Source organism: Bombina bombina, chromosome 3 (assembly GCF_027579735.1).
Source record: "Bombina bombina isolate aBomBom1 chromosome 3, aBomBom1.pri, whole genome shotgun sequence".
Taxonomy (NCBI): Eukaryota; Metazoa; Chordata; class Amphibia; order Anura; family Bombinatoridae; genus Bombina; species Bombina bombina.
In genome coordinates this window covers 710,822,913-710,837,541 of record NC_069501.1, presented here as the reverse complement: position 1 = coordinate 710,837,541, position 14,629 = coordinate 710,822,913, and the positions used below count along the sequence as shown (strand labels likewise).

General features: G+C 41.4%; 1 long non-coding RNA gene across 1 annotated transcript in view; it reads right to left on the bottom strand.

Moving 5' to 3' along the window:
• The window catches only part of LOC128653944 (uncharacterized), a 40,983-nt gene extending 34,147 nt beyond the window's left edge, over positions 1-6,836 (bottom strand). Inside the window, exon 1 of the long non-coding RNA XR_008401407.1 lies at positions 6,287-6,836. This is a non-coding gene — a long non-coding RNA (uncharacterized LOC128653944). The remainder of the gene's footprint in view (positions 1-6,286) is intronic.
• Positions 6,837-14,629: the final 7,793 nt, after the last annotated feature.

The following is a 14,629-nucleotide window of genomic DNA, read 5'->3' as shown; positions in this document are numbered from 1 at the left end:
TTATCCGTTACTCAATAAAGAAGTTTTTACTTTTATCTGTAAGAGGTTGCGCCTTCTCTTTGTTTAATGTAATTATTAATTACATTGTAGCTATCTTAGGGTTTATTCTATAGGTAAGTATTTAGATTTAAATAGGAATATTTTAATTAATAATATTAATATTAATTAGATCTATTTTAATAAGAATTTAGTTAGGGATGTTAGAGTTAGATAGGGTTATTATACTTAATATATATATAATATAATAACGATATTAACTATATTAACCCTAATATAATTAGGGTTAATATAGTTAATATATATAATATAATAACTATATTAACTATATTAACCCTAATATAATTAGGGTTAATATAGTTAATATATATAATATAATAACTATATTAACTATATTAACCCTAATATAATTAGGGTTAATATAGCTGGCGGCGGTGTAGGGGGATTAAATTAGGGGTTAATATTTTTAAAATAGATGGCGGCAGTGTAAGGGGCTCACTTTAGGGTGTAGGTAAGATAGATGGCGGCGGGATAGGGGCTCACTTTAGGGGGTAGGTAAGGTAGATGGCGGCGGGGTAGGGGCTCACTTTAGGGGGTAGGTAAGGTAGATGGCGGCGGGGTAGGAGCTCACTTTAGGGGGTAGGTAAGGTAGATGGCGGTGGGGTAGGAGCTCACTTTAGGGGGTAGGTAAGGTAGATGGCGGTGGGGTAGGAGCTCACTTTAGGGGGTAGGTAAGGTAGATGGCGGCGGGGTAGGGGCTCACTTTAGGGGGTAGGTAAGGTAGATGGCGGCGGGGTAGGGGCTCACATTAGGGGGTTATAGATTTAATATAGCTGGCGGCGGGGTCCGGGAGCGGCGGTTTAGGTGTTAATACATTTTTTATTGTTAGGATAGTGAGGGGGGATAGCGGATAGAGGGTTAGACGTGTCGGGCTATGTTTGGGAGGTGTGTTAGACAGTACGGGTGATTTTATAACTTTAGTCAGGTTTTGTAGGCGCCGGCAGTTTCTAAAGTGCCGTAAGTCACTGGCGACTCCAGAAATTTGTACTTACGCAGATTTCTGGACATCGCTGGTTTGTCAGACTTACGGCACTTTAGCCTCTGACGGCGCAGTATATAGGATAGCTCGAGTTGCGAGCTGAAACTGCGGGCGGCGGGGGTTCCCTCGCTTGCGTCGCAAACTACGATCTTTATCGGATCGTGCCCTTTATATGCACACTTTCAGAGGCACCAGCATCTTCTGAGCATGAGAGAGAGTTCACAGTGTATACGCATATTAGTCTGTAATAGACTGATGGCGGTCACATGATACAGTGCGCATGGCAATAGAGCAATCTTTGAAATTTTTAAGAAAAAATATATATTTGTGTAGCCACCAGGTTAGCAGCTTTCTCCCATTAGTGCATTGCTGATCCTGAAGCTACCTAGATATGCATATCAACCATGAATTTGAAGAACAAAGTCCTATACTGTGCCCTGTAGGAACTGGATTGTATATTTGCAAATCTCATGAAACATGTTACAAATATTTAAAAAAAAAAAAAAAAAAAAAAGTTTAGTACATGCTGTACTGAGATATCTGGAATTCTCTTACAGGGTTACCTCTCTTGAAAGTGACCCTGACTAACCATTTCAGTCAAATACCAATACTGTATACACTTGAAATATCACATTTCTCTTTGTTTATACAAACATGTCCTTAAGACAGTTCCTGTTATCCTTGGCATTTCAGCTGGGTTCAATAGAGTTTCTGCTAATACACATTTGGTGAGGTTCTCTTGAGTAGACATTAAAAGTAAGTTGAAACTGAACAAGCATTTAAAACATGGGCACTTTCTGTCCTTTATTCAGATTTAAGGAAAGTTAATAAAACTGTTGGTTTTACAATAATATTTCTATTGAACATGCATAGGTGTAATGTAAAGAAAAACACAGTGCACGAATTGTAGCACATCGTGAGGAAACTTTAAATTAATATATAATAATCATTAGTTTAAGGAGACATGAAACCTGACATCCAGAGTATAATGTCAATTATTAAATATACATAATTCTCCTAGTATCCTTTGTTGAAGAGCATGTAGGTAGGCTAAGGAGGCTAAGGAGCATTATATGGCAGCAGTTTTGCAAGAATTCATTAAACAATGTTATATATTTGCAAGAAAACTAGATGGCAGCAGTGTTTGCTGCCATGTAGTGCACTACACATGTGCACGCTACCTACTGAAGAATGCCCTGCAACAAAGAATACCATGAAAACAAAGCAAATTTAACAAAAGGGGGCCGATTTATCATCGGTCTGTCCGACATGATCCGCTCAGCGGATCATGTCCGACAGACATCAATGAATGCCGATAGCATACGCTGTCGGCATTTATCATTGCACAAGCTGCTTGTGCAATGCCGCCCCCTGCAGATTCGCAGCCGCTAGCAGGGTGTGTCAATCAACCCGATTGTATTTGATCGGGTTTATTGCTGTCCGCTGCCTCAGAGCAGGCGGACCAGTTAAGGATCAGCAGTCTTAAGACTGCTGCTTCTTAACTCCTGTTTCCGGCGAGGCTCGCGTAGAAACAGGACGAGTTGGCCCCATTTGGGGCATAGTAAATTGGCCCCTATGAGTAAATTGGAAATCTTTTGTGGCCATACAATTTTTGGTCAGGGTAACGTTACTTTTATTTTTTCACTGCATTCACAAATTAAATATTTACCATGGCTTGCAAAACACATACATTCAGGGGGACTGAATGTTCACATGTGTAGGTGGAATTACAACTTAAAAGTATTTCATCAGAATGCTAGGTATTGGACTATGTTATATATATATATATATATATATATGGAAAGACTAAGGCCATTAAAAATACACTTGTGACATGGCTGTGGGATGCCTACCTTTCTACTGGGGACTCCTGCTTCCTGTCTTCACTTCAGAACCTGCAACGAGGCTCCTCTCAAATCACGCCCTATCTGCTCTACAGTTCTCATTGTACTGTGCACAGGCGTTTAGAGAGAGGGCATATGGGTGCAGTGACAAACACTCTGTAGTTTTGGCTTTGCACCCTCAGTTTGTAATGCTGTTTGTAGGTGATTGAACTGTCAGTGGCAGCGCTATGCCTGCTGTTCATTACATGCTGCCCCTGTGTCTATTGAACCCCCGCACCCTCCTTAGCTCGCCCCTGCCCTTCAATTTGCAGCGCTGCTGCAGAGCATCAGCACCAGCCAAGGGCCCTAGGCAGCCGCATTGGTTGCCTTGCCCAAAGGCTGGCCCTGTCCACCAGAGTGACAGCCAGATGCTGCCCCATGCTCCAAACAGCTAACCCGCTCTAGTGTCGGCCTAGGGGTAGGAACTGCAGCTACATAGAAACTGTAGCTGAGGTCCTATCTTAAGGGAGCAGACAGCAGATGTAGTAGGGCTTAGAATTGACCTGGCTGGAGTGGATGTGAACAGTCACACACAGACAGTACCACAGCCTGCAAAAGTTCAGTCACGCCCCCCCAAATTTGCCGCCCCGCAATCTGCCGCCCTAGGCACGGGTCTTGTTGGACTAGGCCTTAATATGCCCCTAGCCTGAAAAAATGGGTTTCATGCCCCTTTAGGTTTGACCACACCTCACTCTTAGGCTACCACATAAATACTGCACTTTATTTATTTTCCAGTTCAGTAACAGGTTTTATTAATAGTGCAACCAGTTAAAAGAAAATTCTAATGGATATTTGATGCAGTTTAACCACTAAAAGATGTTGGACTGTTGTTCAAGAAACTTTTTTGATGACCTTCCCATACCTAATAGCAGAAATTATTATAAATAATAATAATATTAATCATCATAATAATACAAAAACTGATTTAAATCTAAAATAGAAAAATAAATATTTAGTTATTCAGCAAATACTGAGGCAAAATGGATCAGCTATATGCTCAAGTAAGAAGCCCCCTTTATGTCACCTAGATTGCAAAGTGATAAGTTAGATAAAATGCATGACCCCTTAAAGAGATATGAAACCCAAAATTGTTCTTTCATAATTCAGATAGAGCATGCAATTTTAAACAACTTCCCAATTTACTCCTATTAGCAAATTTGCTTCATTATCTTTGTATCCTTTGTCGAAAGAGCAGCAATGCACTGCTGGGAGCTAGCTGAGCATATCAGGTGAGCCAACAACAAAATGAATATATGTGCAGTAAGCAATCAACTACTAGCTTCCAGTAGTGAATTGCTGCTCCTGAGTCTACCTAGGTATTTTTTCAACAATGGATACCAAGAGAACAAAGCAAATAAGATAACTGAAGTAAATTAAAAAGTTGTCAAAAATGATATCCTCTATCTAAATCATGAAAGAAAAATGTTGGATTTCATGTTCCTTTAAGCCCCATTATGACAGCTGAATTAACAAATCAGACCTCAGAAAAGATACGTTTCCACACAATTCCCATAATGCCTGCTGGATGTCTAGGCTAGGTTTCAACCCATATGCATGGCCCTTGCACGTGCTGCACCTCCTATTGTGCTGCACCACCTATTGTACTGTCCCTGGATTGCAACAGAGATAGCTCAATAGTTATATAGATAAATAATTATATATTGCAAAATAACTCACATTAACCAGAAATTCCACACGCTAAATGTGTTAGTTATTATGAGTCATTTAGGGCGTGTCTTGGAGTTGAGATGAGTACAAAGTAAATATAGGCCATGAGACTGATCCAAGAAAAATATATAGATGATAATATAATACCTCCCCCAGATTGCATTTGTGTATTCATCTGTCAAGGTCAGGTGCATAATCAAACTATACAGTTTTTATGTTTCCTTTGATGTTAGCATTGAGAGATAGATGATAAGATCTATTTCATTACTTGTTAGATAAATATTATACATTAAACATAATAAGATAATATATTTTATAATATTTGCCTGCATTAATTGTACACTAGCTGATAAAAAATACGTTCTGGGATTTCTGGAAGGCAGCCAGGCAGCCATACTAGTGGGTTACTAATACAGATAGTATTTAGAATCTGCTTTATATCAGCCCCATATACTGTATCCACCAAAATTGCTCCACACTAAGTATATTTTACAAGCTACAGAGAGATTATAAACTTCTCATTCTGATCCAGAACACATGGGCTTGGTTTTATGAGTATATTTTTATGATTTTCAGTATTAGCCTTTCCGTTTTCTACCATTTCATTTCTCTCTTCTTACAACTGGGACACAGCCCATTCTAAATAAACTAGAACTGCGAATCTTCACTTTATGTATTTCTGAATACACTAGGCTGCCTACTCTACGCTGTACTGCATCTAGACCTTATTAATCTTTCCCCAACACATTTAGAGGCTAGCCTAATTTGTATTGTGACTCTTACCTCAACTCCTAACATGTGTGAATCTTTGGGGTCGATTTATCAAAGGCAAGCCTTTCGACCAACTACGCCGTATTTAACAAGCAGCGGTCATCAGACCGCTGCTTCCCTAATCTTTTGCCACCTCTAAAGTGGCGAAATTCAATCTCCGTGGTCTAGTCCGACCGGGGAGATTGACAGCTCCTGCATGCACGTGATTGGCTGTGCGCGGGCAGAGGGCGGGATTGCACGCAAGCGCAAAATAGCGCTCGTGTGCAATGCTGAATTCCGCCAGGGGAATTCAGCCCGCCAGAGACGAGCTGCGGTGGACAGGGACGTCTCAGCTTGATAAATCGCCCTCTTAGGGTATTGATGGTTGGCAGGGGGTAGAATCAATGTAGTGAGTGTGTGGTTGAGTGTCGGTAGGTGGTTCGGTGGTCCATGTGCAGGCCATGGGCCCAGACATGGTGGTATGTGATGGTTTTACATTGTAAAATTGGAACAAAAATAAGGTAGGGGAAATTATCAGAAGGGACAGCAGCATAGAGAAAAGAAAAGAACATGCCAAAAGTTAAAAACACTTTTTTTTATATATATTGAACTTACTTTAAATACATAATATAGCAATTTATAGTATAATACATGCATATAGCCCACTGCTTTTAAATGTACAATATACCTATAACCCCCCACTATTCTAAAGAACAAATGGGAGATCTTATGTTCGGATGAAACCCTTCCCTTCAGGAATATGGCAGTTCCTAGGATAGGATTTTGTAGGGGGCGATCGTTAAAAGATAGCTTACAACAGACAGACCCCGTACATTGTTTTTAAAAAAAAACTGTCTAGATAACCAGAAGCCAGGATGCTTTTGTTGTAAAAAGTGATACTTCTTGAAGCATAGCGTTACTTGCACTACTCCTTATATAGTGTACTTACTCCATTGTCCCTGTAGTTTTTTCTATGTCGGTAAAATGAGTGATACCTTAAAGACAAGAATGGTGAATCATCAGAGTGCCATCTGCCAAGCTATAGAAAAAGGAGAATCCGATCAACCAGTGGCACGCCACTTTCAGGAAAGTGGACACAGAGTATCAGACCTAAGATACTTTATCATTGATCACGATCAGACAGAAACAAGTTGCTCCTGCAAAGAGAAACTAAATGGACAGTTGAGCTTGAAACATTGTCCCCTAAAGGTTTAAATAAGAAGTTAGAATGGCATAGCTTTCTGTAATTTTTTCCTTCTTTCATTATTTCTTTATCTTGTTGCCCAGACTTCAGTTGGTCTGTCTCCTATAGCTGCATCAAGTAAGGAGATCCTGCAATATATGTGATTGACCGTGCTCAGTAAGCAGCTTATATTGTCAGCACATATACAGTATACTAGCAAGTAACGGTAAAGCATATGAATAGATTTTTGCTAGTTAGAAGTTTTGTTACATTGTATGGATCATAGCTGTTTTTCCTATTTTAGATTCTATATTTCATTTAAGTCTTCTCTAAGACCTAGTTTTTCCTCCCTATCATCTCCCCTTTTCCAAATTGGGACATGATCTATTGCTTGTATACTTAACAAGGTGACATTTGAATTATGATTTTCCCTAAAGTGTCTTGCTATAGGGGTGTCAGAATCGGGATCCTCAATAGATCTTACATGAGCTAGAAACCTGTTCTTTAGGGATCGTTTGGTTTTTCCTATATACTGCTTATAGCACCCCCTGCAGGTCAACAGATAAACTACATGTGTTGTAGTACAATTAATATAAAAATTAATTTTATGTGTCTTATTTGTACTGGTTGAAACAAAGGTGTCACCTTCCTTTACACTTTATAGGGAAATCCTGGGTGAAATTATTAAAAGAGCAAGATACAACAATGTAATTACACAATCTGCAGAGGAAATGTTAATACCAGACAACCCGGTCACTCCAATATTTCATTATTTTCCGAAAGTCCACAAGGACATGGAAAAACCACTGGTAAATAAGTTACCTAGTTATATACAAGATACGACAGATTTACTTTTGAAGTTGCAGAAAATTGAATTCAAATCTAGTTATAGGTTTCTGGTAGTAGATGTGAATTATCTATATACTTCCATTACACATCAAAATGGCCTTACAGTAATAGAGTTCTTTTTAAAGAATCAAAGTAATTATGATGAAATGACTAAACAATTTATCATGTGCTCTATAGAGTAGTTGCTTACACATAATTTTTTCTTGTTTGAGGGGGGTTTCTATCTCCAGAGGCGTGGAACCGCTATGGGGGCCAAATTTGCCCCCTGTTATGCCAATCTCTTTATGGGATGGTGGGAGCGGTTCCACAGCAATCCCCTGAAGGATAATATTGTCTTATATGCAAGGTTTATTGATGATCTAATCTTCATCATAGACAGTGATGAGCATAATGTGGAAAAATTTGGTGAGTATCTGAATATGAATCGTAGTGGAATCAGACTCGTGGGCGAACAAAATGCTCACAAAATTTGCTTTTTGGACATAATTATATCAGGAAATGATATTGCAGGTTCTATAGAAACCGATTTGTACAGAAAACCCACTTCTGGAAATACCATATTAGAGTTTAATTCTAATCATCCGAGACACACCATATATGGCATTCCAAAAGGTCAATATATTAGAGCCAAAAGAAATCGCTCTAATATAGATGACTATAAGAAGCAAGAAGACATTATCACAAAGCGGCTATTGGATAGGGGATATGACCTAACTATCTTAAATAATGCACGTACAGAAGTGGACACACTAACTAGAGACGAACTATTGGTATATAAGAACAAACACAGTAACATACATAATAGGGATAAAAAACAAAAGCCTAAGTTTATTACAACATATATAGAAATATTTGCAACATTGTTAAACAATGTATCCCTATATTACATACCAATCCAGGACTAAAAGCAATTATGAAAGGTGGTTGTGACTACATATCTAGGAAGGGTAAAACTATAGGGAACTATGTATCACCCTCAGACTGTTCAAAAAAATCTACCAATATTTGTTGGTTGAAACAGAGAAAAAGGTTTCTTTAAAGGGACATTAAACACTAAATACATGCTAGATAGAATGATGCATTCAAAGAAAAGATTAGTCCATGACTAACATGTAGATGTATTTTTTAAAGTTTCATTAGTTGTTTAAAAAGTGACAAAATAAGTGTAAAGTTTTAGTGTCTATAAAACACTGGGAGCTGCCATGTTGTAACTTGTGTTACCTTCTCTGCTGTGGCCAATTAGGGACAGTTATACATAGGTCATTAGAGTGTGCAGCCAATGGTTGTGCTGGATTTAACAGTGTTCTGCACTTCCATTTCTAACAGGAACTGAAAAGCTCACAATTTCAGAATGGAATTACAGGCAAAGAGGACAAAATAAATAATGAAAGTATATTGCAGAGTTGTTTTATTATATACAATTTATTATTTTATATTACCATCTCAAAGTGTTTAATGTCCCTTTAAGTGCAGAAAAAAGATTTGTAAAACCTGCGATTATGTAATGGAAGGTGACACCTTTGTTTCAACCAGTACAAATAAGACACATAAAATTAATTTTTATATTAATTGTACTACAAAACATGTAGTTTATCTGTTGACCTGCAGGGGGTGCTATAAGCAGTATATAGGAAAAACCAAACGATCCCTAAAGGACAGGTTTTTTGCTCATGTAAGATCTATTGAGGATCCCGATTCTGACACCTCTATAGCAAGACACTTTAGGGAAAATCATAATTCAAATGTCACCTTGTTAAGTATACAAGCAATAGATCATGTCCCAATTTGGAAAAGGGGAGGTGATAGGGAGGAAAAACTAGGTCTTAGAGAAGTCTTTTGGATCTTCACTATGAATACCTCCATACCTTTAAGTTAATTAATTATATTACATGAAAAATGCATACAATATTGGATTTTTATTATTATATAAATATTCCATGTACTTCCATTTTTGTTTGGAATAATTGTTACTCAGTGCCCATATATAATTGTTTTAAATGATGTATAATGAGGCCTTATTATTGTGAGCATATATGCCTTTAAGAAATGATTACTTAAGAACTGAAGGAAGCTGGGTATCCTGTGAGCAGTGAACAAGTGCTGTTTGAGCACGAAACATGTCTGCTGCATAGGATCCCAGCAGTCCTCATTTACTGTGTATGTGCTAGTGTCATCGTGTGGAAACTTTGTCTCTGAGCTTGAGACTACATACGGTCATTGACTTTGCCTGTTTTTACAATTATATTTGAATACATTTCTACGTTTTACCCTAAGGAGTGCCCGAGTATCCTATGTTGTATTGTGTGCATTTGACACTGTGTACAAGCAGTGTTGTCCGCGGAGCATTCCTAGCAAAGACGTCTGACATCAGCTCCCACGCTCCAGTGTGCCGTTGAAGCGTGCAGGGTAAGGCAGAGTGCGACGCTACAAATCTTGTTTTGGTATATATATATATATATATATATATATATATAATAAACAGTACAGAAATTATGTGTTGAAATAGCAATAATCATTTAATGTAGTAAAAATTATTTTAGAATGTAGCCATAAATTTATTTTAAAGTAAATAAATAAAATTAAAAACACACATAAAACACATTTCCCTTTGTTTTAACCCTTTAACGCCGTTGTATTCCGTCCGAATTTTTCTGGGCTTAAGCGCCGATGGACGGAATACAACGTCCTAGCGGCTTGACTTTCCTGAAGCCACTGGCACTTCCCTGATGGGATCGCGGTCTGGGGGGTGCGTGCCTAGCATCATAGGGACGCCCCCCTGACGAGATCCCATCATTGAAATCTCATGATCACGTGCACGATCACAAGATTTCAAATTGTTTACATCAGAAAAGTTTTTCCGATGTAGACACTTTAAACCTAGCAGGAAAGGGTTCAAGCCCAAAACGCAGTGGTGGGATTCAGTTGGTTCTCATCGGTTCTTGCAAACCTGTTCATAAAATGTCTCCGGTTTGCAAGAACCGGTAGTTTGAAAAACTTTGTGAAACAGTGAGGTTGAAAGTGTAAATGTTCTAACCTGTTGCTAAAAGAGTGATCATCTAGAATGATAAAATGAGTGTTTATTTGAGTAGAGGCTCATGGAAGTTCCTATGTGCACATCAAGGTTATATAACTATTTCCAAAGGCACTAATTTACATGAGGAGAACCCCTTCTTTTCTCATATGGGTATGCTGAAAAATGGCCTACAGTAGGGCCTATATGTAAATAGATGTGATCAGCATCTAAAATCTCTAAAACAGCTCAGCACAGGGGTGGAAATGGCTCAGCAGTTAAGGGGTTAAGTAGCTGTACTCTTCAGAGCGGATGATGCTACTGAGCATGTTCTAACTTATATTTCATTTTTATACCTTCACTTCTCAACAATCACTGCTTGTTTTTTCATAAAATATTGGTGTTGTATATTTTTAATATTAAAGGGAGAGTAAAGTCAAAATTAAACTTTCATGGTTTAAGCAAAACATGCCAATCCTATAATATAAAAGGCCAAGTGTGTTTGTTCGAAGCTGTCATGCGCAGTAGAGACTGCACAAGGACAAACACACCTGGCCTTCAACAAATTGAACTGGGCTGGCTGCTGGCACCTAATCTGTGAAGAGGGCAGAGCTGATTGGCCGTGAAGGGGGCGGAGCTGACTGGCAGTGAAGGGGTGTGGCCACACAATGAAGGGGCGGAGCTGGGCATGAAGGGGTGGAGTCTAAGTATGACAGGGGCCGGGCTGGGCGGGAGATGCCGTGGCTGTTTGAGTGCATCAGAGAAAGACCAGCACATTAGGGGAGATATAGAGCAAAAGAGGGGGAGAGAGAGCAAAAGAGATGGGTGAGAGAGAGTAAAAGAGAAAGGTGAGAGAGAGCAAAAATGAGGGGTGAGAGAGAGCAAAGTACAGGGGAGGGAGAGAGCTAAAGAGGGGGAGAGAGAGCGCAAAAGAGGAGGAGAGAGAAAGAGAGCAAAAGAGGGGGAGAGAGAGAGCAAAAGAGAGGGGGGAGACCGAGAGCAAAAAAGAGGGGAGAGAGAGCAAAAGAGAAGGTGAGAGAGAGCAAAAAAAAGGGGAAGAGAGAGAGAGAGAGCAAAAGAGAGAGAGAGAGAGAGCAAAAGAGAGGGGAGAGAGAGCAAAAAAGAGGGGAAGAGAGAGAGAGCAAAAGAGTGGGGAAGAGAGAGAGAGAGAGAGCAAAAGAGAGGAAGAGAGAGAGAGAAAGGGAGAGAGAGAGGGAGTGAGAAAAAGAGAGAGCAAGCAAAAGATAGGGGGAGAGAGAGAGAGAGAGCAAAAGAGAGGGGGGAGAGAGAGAGCAAAAAAAGAGAGGGGGTTAAAGAGAGCAAAACTGAGAGGAGAGAGTGCAAATGAGAGGGGAAGAGAGAGCAAAAGAGAGGGGAGAGAGTGCAAAAGAGAGGAGGGAGAGGGACCAAAAGAGAGGAGGGAGAGAGACCAAAAGAGAGGGGGGAGAGAGACCAAAAGAGAGGGGGAGAGAGACCAAAAGAGTGGGGGAGAAAGAGCAAGAGCAAGCAAAATAGAGGGTGAGAGACAGAGTGAGCAAAAGAGAAGGTGAGAGAGAGAGTGCAAAAGAGAGGGGGGAGAGACAGAGAGAGTGCAAAAGAGAGGGGGAGAGAGCACAAAAGAAAGGGAGGAGAGAGCAAAAGAGAGGGGGTAGAGAGAAAAAGAGAGGGGTAGAGAGAGCTAAAGAGAGGGGGAGAGAGAAAAAAAGAGATGAAAAAGAGCAAGAGAGAGGGGGAGAGAGAGCAAAAGAGAGGGGGAGAGAGAGCAAAAGAGAAGGGGGAGAGAGCAAAAAAATTGGAGAGAGAGAGAGCAAAAGAGAGGGGGGAGAGTGCAAAACAAAAAGGGGGAGAGAGAGAGCAAAAGAGAGGGGGGAGAGAGAGCAAAAGAGAGGGGAGAGAGAGACCAAAAGAGAGGTGGGAAAGAGACCAAAAGAGAGGGGGGAGAGAGACCAAAAGAGAGGAGGGAGAGAGACCAAAAAAGAGGGGGGAGAGAGACCAAAAGAGAAGGGGAGAGAGAGCAAGAGTAAGCAAAATAGAGGGTGAGAGAGAGAATGCAAAAGAGAGGGGGGAGAGACAGAGAGAGTGCAAAAGAGAGGGGGAGAGAGCACAAAAGAAAGGGAGGAGAGAGCAAAAGAGAGGGGGTAGAGAGAAAAAGAGAGGGGTAGAGAGAGCTAAAGAGAGGGGGAGAGAGAAAAAAAGAGATGAAAAAGAGCAAGAGAGAGGGGGAGAGAGAGCAAAAGAGAGGGGGAGAGAGAGCAAAAGAGAAGGGGGAGAGAGCAAAAAAATTGGAGAGAGAGAGCAAAAGAGAGGGGGGAGAGTGCAAAACAAAAGGGGGGAGAGAGAGAGCAAAAGAGAGGGGGGAGAGAGAGCAAAAGAGAGGGGGGAGAGAGACCAAAAGAGAGGTGGGAAAGAGACCAAAAGAGAGGGGGGAGAGAGACCAAAAGAGAGGAGGGAGAGAGACCAAAAAAGAGGGGGGAGAGAGACCAAAAGAGAAGGGGAGAGAGACCAAAAGAGAAGGGGAGAGAGAGCAAAAGAGAGGGGGGAGATAGAGAGCAAAAGAGAGGGGGAGAGAAAGCAAAGGAGAGGGAGAGAGAGCAAAAAAGATGGGTAGAAAAAGCAAAAGAGAGGGGGAGAGAGAGCAAGAGGGAGGGGGAGAGAGAGCAAGAGAGATGGGGGAGAGAGAGCAAAAGAGAGGAGTAAGAGAGTAAAAGAGAAAGGTGAGAGAGAGCAAAAAAGAGGAGTGAGAGAGAGCAAAATACAGGGGAGGGAGAGAAAAAGAGGAGGAGAAAGAGAGCAAAAGAGGGGGAGAGAAAGCAAAAGAGAGGGGAGACAGAGAGAGAAAGAGCAAAAGAGAGGGGAGAGAGAGCAAAAGAGAGGGGGAGGAGAGAGAGCAAAAAAGAGGGGAAGAGAGAGAGCAAAAGAGTGGGGAAGAGAGAGAGAGAGAGAGCAAAAGAGAGGGGAAGAGAGAGAGAGAGCAGAAGAGAGAGGAAAAGATAGGGGGAGAGAGCAAAAGAGAGAGCAAGAGTAAGCAAAATAGAGGGTGAGAGAGAGAGCGGGCAAAAGAGAAGGTGAGAGAGAGAGTGCAAAAGAGAGGGGGAGAGAGACCAAAAGAGAAGGGGAAAGAGCGCAAAAGAGAGGGGGAGAGAGAGCAAAAGAGAGGGGGGAGATAGAGAGCAAAAGAGAGGGGGAGAGAAAGCAAAGGAGAGGGAGAGAGAGCAAAAAAGAGGGGTAGAAAAAGCAAAAGAGAGGGGAGAGAGAGCAAGAGGGAGGGGGAGAGAGAGCAAGAGAGATGGGGGAGAGAGAGCAAAAGAGAGGAGTGAGAGAGTAAAAGAGAAAGGTGAGAGAGAGCAAAAAAGAGGAGTGAGAGAGAGCAAAATACAGGGGAGGGAGAGAAAAAGAGGAGGAGAAAGAGAGCAAAAGAGGGGGAGAGAAAGCAAAAGAGAGGGGGAGACAGAGAGAGAAAGAGCAAAAGAGAGGGGCGAGAGAGCAAAAGAGAGGGGGAGGAGAGAGAGCAAAAAAGAGGGGAAGAGAGAGAGCAAAAGAGTGGGGAAGAGAGAGAGAGAGAGCAAAAGAGAGGGGAAGAGAGAGAGAGCAAAAGAGAGAGGAAAAGATAGGGGGAGAGAGCAAAAGAGAGGGGGGAGAGAGAGCAAAAGAGAGGGGTGAGAGAGTAAAAGAGAAAGGTGAGAGAAAGCAAAAAAGAGGGGTGAGAGAGAGAGCAAAATACAGGGGAGGGAGAGAGCAAAAGAGAGGGGGAGAGAGCGCAAAAGAGAGGGGGAGAGAGAGCAAAAGAGGAGAGAGAGAGCAAAAGAGGGGGAGGGAAAGCAAAAGAGAGGGGGAGACAGAGAGAGAGCAAAAGAGAGGGGAGAGAGAGCAAAAGAGAGGGGGAGGAGAGAGAGCAAAAGAGAGAGAGAGAAAAAGAGTGGGGAAGAGAGAGAGAGCAAAAAAGAGAGGGGGAGAGAGAGCAAAAGCGAGGAATAGAGAGAGAGCAAAAGAGAGAGGGAGAGAGAGAGAGAGAGCAAAAGAGAGAGGGAGAGAGTGTTAAAGAGGGGGGGAGAGAGAGCAAAAAAGAGAGGGGGAGAGAGAGCAAAAAAGAGGGGGAGAGAGAGCGAAAAAGAGAGGGGGGAGAGAGAGCAAAAAAGAGAGGGTGAGAGTGCAAAAGAGAGGGGAAGAGAGAGAGAGTAAAAGAGAGGGGGAGAGAGAGTAAAAGAGAAAGGTGAGAGAGAGCAAAAAAGAGGGATGAGAGAGAGCAAAAT